Below are 10363 nucleotides of genomic sequence, written 5' to 3' on the forward strand. Positions count from 1 at the left end.
ATCCTTGGGCTGTTGGACTGTAAATGAATGCTAGGTGTGACCAGACGGAGCTACACGGGCGAAAAAGCATATCCTGTGTACAGCGCCGAGAGCTGTCAACAAGCATCACACATGCAGCAAAAATATGACGTCAGCAGACGCGCGATGGATGCGCGTTAAGCGTGCGTCAAAAACGTCCTTGTGGGCAGGCCATAACAGATGTCGATCGTCTGAATATCTCCAAAAACCAGGTTTTTTAAAGTACCAGATGCAATATCTTGTCCAATAATTTCCAGTAACTTCGGTTTCCTCCTGCCCCAGCAAATTGTAGAGGACAGCGATGCTAACCTGCCGAGTGCGGGTAGGGCTGTCGCACAGGGTACAGCGGCCGCCGCTGACCGTCGATCCTGTCTTCCAGGTGATGGGCCCGGCCAGTGTCGTCCTCCTGTTGGCTGATCTGCCCGCCGACCCCAGCGAGTCACGCTTTCAGCGAGTCACGCCTTCAGCGAGTCACGCCCTCAGCGAGTCACGCCTTCAGCGAGTCACACCCTCAGCGAGTCACGCCCTCAGCGAGTCACGCCCTCAGCGAGTCATGCTTTCAGCGAGTCACGCCCTCAGCGAGTCACGCCTTCAGCGAGTCACGCCCTCAGCGAGTCACGCCCTCAGCGAGTCATGCTTTCAGCGAGTCACGCCCTCAGCGAGTCACGCCCTCAGCGAGTCACGCCCTCAGCGAGGCACGCCTTCCGCCGTCAGTGTAACGCTCCGCCAGACTGGGTGGCCCCACAGATACTGCCGCGACCTTAAAGGAAACATTTGCATCGCCATACAACGCTGCAACTCGTTGGATATGATCGAATCAAAGTTAGGGTGATATATCATATTGGTCTTAACCCGTGCAATTACACACGAATACTTAAAGCCTTCCGGCTTAACGCATTCTTATACTGTTCCACGATGACTTGTTAAATGGTATCACATGCGTCACTTTATATGCCTTTGAAGGCCGGTATCCCCAGTAGTCTCGAATATGTAACATAAGGTACCTGGCTGCGTGAAAAGGCAGCTTCGAAAAATCCAGAATTTGTGTTAAAACTTCCGCATTCCTCCAAATTATACACATAAGTCGGCGCTCCGCGATACACACCCACTGCAACTTGACTTGAAACTGCACTTCAGTCCCTAATCATGTGTTTACGGGCCGAGCCATCGGGAGAGGAAGCTGTTGGCGTTGCCGGGTCTGCATGGCAGAACTGGGCAGAGTCCAAAGCGCGAGCAGCCATGGCAGCTCTAACAGAATGGGGCGTGCAGGTCTGAGTCCAAACTGAAGGGAAATCTGAACCACCCGGAGGCGCTCGCTTCAAATGTCCAGAAGCCCTTCACCACACCGGACGAAGTTTAAACAAAATTTGTTTGAAGTTTATTTCGCAAAAATGTATCTGCTTACCAGAAAGCTAAGCTACCCCAGAGCTCACACATGCTCCAGAAGCTGGAGAAGATGGTACGTGTTCAACCGTCGCGTTGCTGTGCGCACCGGCGTGGTGTAAAACATATCTGTTAACACACGCAGCACATAACGATCCAAAACTTCCCAAAGCCCCCTCCAGTGCAATGAGCATGAACCACTAAGTGTCGAACGCGATGATTTAAACGACGAAGCGTCATGCGTGGTACGTACACCCTGAAGAAGCTGGCCCCCTGTGGCTCGGCACTCATGCTTGCTGCTGAGGAGGTCATTGCACAGCGGCTGAGAGCGCTCCCAGCGCCCAAAGAGTGCGGGGACATCAGTAACATGATGCTCGACGCACCGGCAAAGCCGGCGAACCTCGAGAACCTCGAGAACCAGAGAACCTCGCAGGGGAGCTGACTGACGACTGACGACGACTGACGACTGACGTGCTCTCCCCGGGTGTCAGTCCTGCGTGACTCCAAGAGGACTGCTGACAGAGGTGGAGGGAAGCGGGCAGGCGCCGGCTCGACACAAGGGCTCGCAGGCAAACCGACTAAGCCAGGTCACCAGCTTCAGTGGCCGCCCCAGGCAGCTGAGCATCACCGCCAGAAGTGGCCGGACGTCGATGGAAAACAGGGGCCAAATAGGTTTCAGTAACGTTGTCAGCCCTGTTGGCCTTAACATTGGAACCAAAATAATGCATTGACGAGGTCAGCGCGCTACTGTTGCATGTCCGCTTGTCTGCATATTTATAACATGACCCTTCAATTAAAATACAAGTTTTGAACTGGTGCAAGTGGTCTTTAGCAATTATGACGCACATGTTGAGGTGGTTTGACGACATAAATGGAAACCACGCACCAATGCCCCAACTGTTATACACGGAAAGGCTTCGTTACTGCTAAGATGCACACGAGTCTAACAAGATCACAATCACTTCGGCGATGAATTTGCGTCGATGACTTTAACGGTTTGTTTGACAAAAAAGTTGAACGACCTTAACGAACACTAACGACGAAAGCCTCGACTGGAAAAACGACACGTACATATAAGGATGACAGCAAGGATGTTAGCGGGGCGGACAATCTTGACAAGATAAATTTGCGGCGCGTGGCATGGCTGTCATGCCGAATCAAAATCGTGTAACAAATTCAGGGCCGTGGGATCGCAATGCATTAAAACGCGTGCATCAGCTCACCAGTTTTGTTAATAAATTGCTCTCACCCTGGAAAGTATCGATTTCAAGTTTGGTGCCGTTTGAGTATTTGGTCTAGAGTCGCAACGCTCTAGACCAAATGTAGTCTACAGCTCTCTCTCGCATCCGCATAATTTATATGGCCTATAAGAGAAGCATATACACTTCCATCACCTCAGAAGCGATCACGGCTGCATTCCAGCGACGGATTTATATGCTGCATAACGAGTCAAAGGGGGAGGGGAGGACGGATGTCGTCACGATGCATTTCAGTAATGCATAACATCAACGGCAGCCCGCCCGACTTCATGACCTTCGTCGGTATTCTTAAAACGGCTAATGGTATGAGCTTCACGGTCTGACCTATCCGTGTGTAACAAACCACGAAGAATGCTGTCACGAAGTGATAGGTGCTAGGATTTATTCTATGAAGGCATGACGTTTAATGTTAGAACTCGTTCGTCTTGTATTTGATTTACTGGTATCAGCCTTTGTTGAATTCCTTGCTCCTTGAACTTTCTTCCTTGATCCCTGTTGAATAAAGCCTTCAACTCGTGCGGGTGGTCAAATAAATATAACCAACCCTTCATGGTCAAAGCCATATACAATGCATGTATCCAGCGGTTATATAACGGGCATGTTGAGCGGAGCGCGTCATAAACACAGTGCTTTACGTTGATGCCTGCAATAAATATCTGGCACAACTGCACTGGGGCATGCAGCACAGATGCCTATGCGTTGCATTCGGGCATACAATTAAATAGGTTGTTCTGGTAACAACCCTGACTCCTCACCAACGGAGTGGACGAAATCCACCTGTTCCCGAGACGACTCCAGGATACCAAATCAAAGAAAACGCTTCCGCCAATATAACCGGCCCCTCCCGTGACTATCCGCCAGCTCGGAAAGGCTTTCATGTCTCGCCAAACGACATCCTCATCACATCATGCTAGACATTTTCTGTGTGGTTTGACAGACGCATTTTGTGCCGCTTCATATGCCGCTACGAAACGTGCCAGGGATGAATTGAGCAGCACGACTTCATAATTCGTGATGAGCGTGTGTGTGTGTGTGTGTGTGTGTGTGTGTGTGAGTGTGTGTGTGTGTGTGAGTGTGTGTGTGTGTGTGTGTGTGTGTGTGTGTGTGTGTGTGTGGTGTGTGTGTGTGTGTGTGTGTGTGAGTGTGTGTGTGTGTGTGTGTGTGTGTGTGTGTGTGTGTGTGTGTGTGTGTGTGTGTGTGTGTGTGTGTGTGTGTGTGTGTGTGTGTGTGTGCTACCTTGGATCATGGCCTGGTGTGTTGCGTAACCTAATCCATCTCGAGGAGGCTCGAACTCATGCGTGGCAACGAGACATGACCTCCGACACCGCTGCTCTGTCACACCGCAATCTCAAATGTCACAAATTGAGCGTGACCTCAACTGTGTCAAAAGAGGCGTGGCAGCAATGGTCGCGGCTTCATGTGACCTCGAGGTGTCGGCAGGGTGTCTCGGGTGCATGCCCTGGCGGAATCCTGGCAGTATGTCCCAGGTGGGTGTGTCGGCGGGGTATCCCGAGTGGCCTTGTCGGCAGGGTATTCCGGGTAGCCGTGTCGGCGGGTGTCCCAGGTGGCCGTGTCGGCGGGGTATCCCGCGTGGGCGAGTCGGCAGGATATCCTGCGTGGGCGTGCCGACGGGATATCCCGGGTGACCGTGTCGGCGGGGTATCCCGGGTGGGCGTGTCGGCGGCGTGTCATGGGTGGCCGTGCCGGCGGGGTGTCTCGAGTGGCCGTGTCGGTAGGGTTCTCCGGGTGGCCGTGTTGGTGGGGTATCCCGGACGGGTGTGTCGGCGGGGTGTCCCGGGTGGCCGTGTCGGCGGGGTATCCCGGGTAGCCGTGTTCGCGGCGTGTCCCGGGTGGGCGAGTCGGCGGGGCACCCCGGGTGGCCGTGTCGGCGGGGTGTTTCGGGTGGTCGTGTCGGCGGGGTGTCCCGGGTGGGCGAGCCGGCGGGGCACCCCGGGTGGCCGTGTCGGCGGGGTATCCCGGGTGGGCGTGTCGGCGGCGTGTCATGGGTGGCCGTGTCGGCGGGGTATCCCGGGTGGCCGTGTCGGCGGGGTATCCCGGGTGGGCGTGTCGGCGGGGTATCCCGGGTGGACGTGTCGGCGGGGTGTCCCGGGTGGGCGTGTCGGCGGGGTATCCCGGGTGGGCGTGTCGGCGGGATGTCCCGGGTGGCCGTGTCGGCGGCACGGCCGCTCCTGCAGCTGACTCGGCCGAGCGTCACGCTCCACCGCAGGGATTGTGCCAGCCCGCCGCGCCGCCGGTCAGGGTCTCCCGCTGCCAGCGGAACATTTCGCCGCTTCCTCCCGCCATATCCGCATCTGAAACAGTGGCCACGTGGCCCCAGCCCCGTCGCCTGCTAATGCCCGCGGATTGTTGGTGAACCTGGCTGGATTTGACACGGCATGAAGGCTGATATTTGACAGTCACGAAAGATTTTCCACACACGCGACTCGCCGTTGTTCCCCAACGCTTTATCTTTGAAACTAATCAAGCCATTACCTGACGGCGATCGTTATCTTAACATCTTCTTCGAATGCTTATATGTTTTGCTGACCTAGGGATCACCGATGATTTCACAGGTCAAACTCAACACAAATGTTTGGCCGGTCCCGACAGCACACATTTTGCTGAAAGCCAGGAGTTTGAAAACTTTAAACCAGCATTGCCAATACGTGCGGTAGCAGCTGAACAATGTACTCCTCATGTTATTGATCTCAGGCTGCGTAAGGTCGATATCAGGTTAAGAAATCGGATCGTCCTGTTGTCTTATGGTGTAATGTGATAATGTTTACAGTTTTCTCACAGATCCGATTTTCACAATGAACCCGAAGACTTCCATTTATCGCAGAAACCTGCCTGTGTGCATAAAGATTACGCTTTGTTGACACTGTTCATACTCAACACCTCGGTGACCCAAGATGAGTTGCTGAGGTTAAGTGGTAATAATTCAACTCGAGGCTACATACCGTGGGTCCTGATCACGCACGGGATATCGTAGTCAAGGTGGCTAGTTGAACAGACGGCACGATGGCTATTGGGTTCGCTTCCCTCGTGTGGCCCACACGAAGGAGGTTTTAGTTGTAAATATTTTGATTCATTTATATATATATATATATACATATAAAAATAATTTTTCAAACTTTTGTAGTTAATATCTATAAATGTATTTTTCATAATGTAAAATATCTATAAGTGTATTTATGAAGAGCATTTTAGAAATCGCTGTATGAACACAGTTGAAATAAACCAGAAATATAAAGCACACAGTATCATCCAGATGTTGACATAACACGCTCAAAAAACAAAATAATGCACGTCTACCATGCGTCACATGAACTCGTTTGGTCACAGAAACCTCCGTTCTAAGGTGCAAGCGGCATTAAAGAGCCGCGCTCACACGCGCGTGAACGACTCCACATCCAGCGCATGGCGACTCCGGTAGCCAAAATGTCGGCCTCACACGACACGCGCCTACCATGGACTTCTCCGCCGGAGCTGGCCCGCCAGCCGGGAGGGCGGACGACAGCGTCTGCGGCGTCACCGGTCCCGGGCTCTGCCGACCTCGACCGAGCACGCCTGCTCTGCCGGCTGCCGCCAGGGCTCGCCCGACAGTAAAGGCGCGTTGCATCACGGCATCGTGTGCTCACCGCCATTCATTTCCATCTATGCTGAACACCAGTCGTAAACAGGATGAACAAGCATTCCCAGCGTTGCTCATTCGGAGCCACTGAACCGATTGCCTGTACCTATGTGTTTCACTGTAGAGCTCGATAACGAAACCGGGCCTCGTGAAGTGAACATGGCCGACCTGCACCAGCCTCGGGGTTTACAGCGGAACATAAGCGGCGCTTTCACGTGCTGCCACCAATCAGGTCGTCGCTATTTTGACCTCGGGCACGCTTACTCCAAAATTCATCCGTCTTGAGGCGGGTCCCCTCTAACTGTTAGCTGCACAGTGATATAACGACTAAGCTTTGAGGTTCGAGGGCGACTCAGCCGCCAGCCTCCATGCAATGGTGAAACTGCTGTTAAAGGGGCACAGCTGCATCCCCAACATTGCATAAAGTTAAAGGGAATGCTTCACATTTGAATATATTGTTAACGTCAGAGCATCAGACAGGATAAAATAATTTCGCTTATACCTATCGATATACTTCTAAGAAGAAAAACTGCTTTAGACAGCAGAGTTTCTCTGTTTGATAAATACGCCCTGCAATACGTCATTGTTTCGCAACGTCATTATACCTTGCACGACATTGACTGAAAACCAATTGCCGGCCGTTATCTTTGGAAGTCGTGTTTATGAACGACAGATATGAACGACCCGACAATGCATGCATGGACAGAATAGACCAGCGAATCCTATTTGCATTCTGAACAGTTGTGCCAAAGTTTCATTTGTGGTGCATTCCATAGTCTATTCGACGCCGTATTCGATTATTCATGCAAAGAAATGTATTATAAAGCACGGTATTTGATATATATATATATATATATATATATATATATATATATATATATATCTCTCTCTCTCTCTCTCTCTCTCTCTCTCTCTCTCTCTCTCTCTCTCTCTCTCTTTTCCTCCCTCTCCCCTCTCTCTCTCTCTCTCTCCCCCCTCTCCCTCGATCTCTACAGCTCTCTTCCCGGCTTTCTATGAGCTGCACGAAAGGTGGACACAATGTGCATGGGTGTGTGCCACATGGTGTCTCCGAAGCTCTCCGAAGTTCTTACTTCCTCTAAACATTACAGTTGATAATAACCATCAATACCAACTCCTTCAAGGGCGGGTGCTGGGGAGTGTAACCAGAGCGTTGTTCCTCTGCGGTTTGTCGGGGGCCATGCAGCGCCGTGATCTAGGGCACGCTGCCTCCAAGTCCTACGGGTCATCGCACGCCGTCCACAACGGCCGCGCTTTTCACATACCACGGCTCACACCTCGCCGTCAGGCCGGCCATAGAGGGCTGGGCCGGCCCGGTCGCTCCGCTCCGCCTGTCGTCTGTAGCCGGAGCACGTGTTGGACCGGCGCCGGGCGGCCGGGCGGCCGCGCGCTCTGCGGCGTCGGCGTCAGGGGAGAGGGCCGTACCGGCGCACACGGCGCGGCGGCCCCACTCAGCACTGGTGAGGCGCCTGGCAGAGCCGCCGCCCGCGGCCGGCAGTGCCGCGCCGCGTCCCTGATCCAAATCAGGAGCGCGGGCGCCCGTCCGCCGCAGCGCGAGACAGCCGGGCGGCGGGACGGCGGCAGAACGGCCAGCGGGTCGGGGCGGCACGCGGCCCGAAGATTCGTAGGTGCTGGGGTGGGTCATCAAAACATGAGTCGAAGGCTCTCGCAACCTGGGTTATGATGTTCAGTCAGATTTTGAAAACATTTTGCTTCCCCATGTTTTTTGTTTAAAAACTGCGATTTCTTTAAGGTCTGCACACTTTGGCTTTGGTGCACGCAGTAGCTCTTAAGCGAAACCAGTTTTACGCACAATTCGTTAAAGATACGACGTTCTTGCACCAAACGACGACACACACATCGTTACTCAACATATAATTGCATTACACTCGCGAGACTTCATAGTAGGATGTTTGATGATCAAAATATTACATTGCATTGTTTTTGTTTGTGTCTGTTCATTTTATTAAGACAGGAAAATTGCCATGACACCGAAACTTCGAAAATTAAAAAGCGCTGTTTGTTTCGAATTACCGGGCCCCAACAATGTGATACATCTCGTGCCCAAAATATATTGTCGGATTCATCCTGAGGTTAGTGAAAAAGATGTCACAAATAACCGGCGGTCGGCATTATCAGACTCCCTATCCCGCCTGGTCTTCATGGATATTTCGATTAAGACAGCAGCTCACTGATGGACTCCTCACAGGTGCCAAGAGCCCACGATAGTTTCAACAAAAGTCCATATCATCTGAACTGTACAACAAGAACGTCGCAAACTGACCGATGATAATATATTGGGTTCTCGAGCTTAACTGGTGTGCGGGCCTGCTGGACCGCGGCCTTGGCTTCCTAGTGCCTCATAGTTTGCGCGAGGCATGATGATTTCAAGTATTTTTTGTCGCTGAGCCGCGGTGCTTGACATGGGTTTAGTCGACTGGGTCTCCAAGTCATTCCAGATCACACTGGTTTGCTGTTGAATGCAATGCTTACTCGCTGTAGGGTTTTGGTTTCAAACAAGAGAGCTATTTTAAAAACTGTAAAACCGCAAACATGAAATCGTAAAACATGTGCTTGCATGGAGGCTGAAAGTCCATTCAAAATTCTGATCCAGCATGACCGTAGAGGCGTACATAACTCAAATCAACGGCTTAGAAGCGGTTGGTTTTAAGGTAGATAGATGATGCAGGTAAGTAAGCATTTCTGTACATACCATAATGCGAACAGTTGCGTTGAATATGGAGCATATAATAACAATAATATTGGGTAAACCCAAGCATACATTTGATTTGAACGAACGACTCAGTAAGTGAATATGCTCATTGCGAGCGATGTCGCAGGTAAAAATGTTTGGCTGCGAGCGGGCCCACGGGCCTAGTGAGTTCTACTTGAACTGGAAGAAAACGTACCAATGAGCGGCCTGGCCCAGCAGCGGCTCTTCACTGAAGTAAGAAAGCGCAAGTTATGTACAACAACTGATCGCAAGCCCATGCTTTAGCAAGAAAAAATGGATTTGTCGCAGAAATGTTAGTTATGATGTGTTAAAAATGCTGTTGACGCAACAAAATGAAAATGTTAAAAATTGATTTGTCGCACGACAACCCGCTGTTTGCAATACATTTTTGCACCACTCTCCCTCAAATGACCTTTTTCATCCGACAAAATCATTCCGATCTGATTTGTTTAGGTTCGCCGGCACACGTGGCACATTCCATTGATGACTTGATGTGCGACTGTGAGTAATATGTGCGTGCGTCCGCGCGCGCGCGTGTGTGTGTGTGTGTTTGGTTAGGTTTTTTTGTTTTTGTGTGTGTCGTATATTTATTGTTGTTATAACTGGACTGCTTCCGTAACTGGGCTTTTGCCTATTGAATGCCTATGTCCTGAATAAAAAGCAACAAATAAACAAAAAACGCAGTTCTTGAAAAGCTGTGCGATACAAGTAGCAACCACTGAGGATTTCCTTGCGTGCTGATGGATCAGCTGGGTATCTCCTGCTACATTGCAATAGCACCACCATTTCGCTTTCCCCAATAGATCTTCATGAAAGGGAAACATTTTCCTCATGGAAATAAAACAGCATGGAGGGAAACCCGGACTGGTCTCGGATCTTGCCGCCCAACCGTCACGGTCACGCGATTCCAACAGATTGTAGCGGGGAGCAAATGGCAGTCGTGTTGGCAATGTTTGTCGATGTGCGCTGGCAGCCATGCGCACTCGCGCGCAAACAGAAGGTCTGCCCATTTGGCGCGCCTTAAACCATTTGTGCCAGATCTCAGCAAAGAAAACAACTAAACACATGCAGCCAATTGTGCGGTGTTGGTGAATGCACCAGCTACAGGTCACAGCTCACTTGCTGAAAGGGATCTCAGAGCCGTCCGACCCCTAGGAGTAGCAAAAATTGACCGGAAATGGTCAATGTCACCTTTTCCATAACCGATCTCGAATACCAGACGGTGGTGCCCAAGCCAAGACAGTTGTGCTATGAAAACTTTATCAGACGTGTACTCTATTTATTGCGCTCAATATGTATTCACACAACGTGGGCAGT

Source organism: Pollicipes pollicipes, unplaced genomic scaffold, assembly GCF_011947565.3.
Source record: "Pollicipes pollicipes isolate AB1234 unplaced genomic scaffold, Ppol_2.1 Scaffold_4881;HRSCAF=5763_pilon_pilon_pilon, whole genome shotgun sequence".
Taxonomy (NCBI): Eukaryota; Metazoa; Arthropoda; class Thecostraca; order Pollicipedomorpha; family Pollicipedidae; genus Pollicipes; species Pollicipes pollicipes.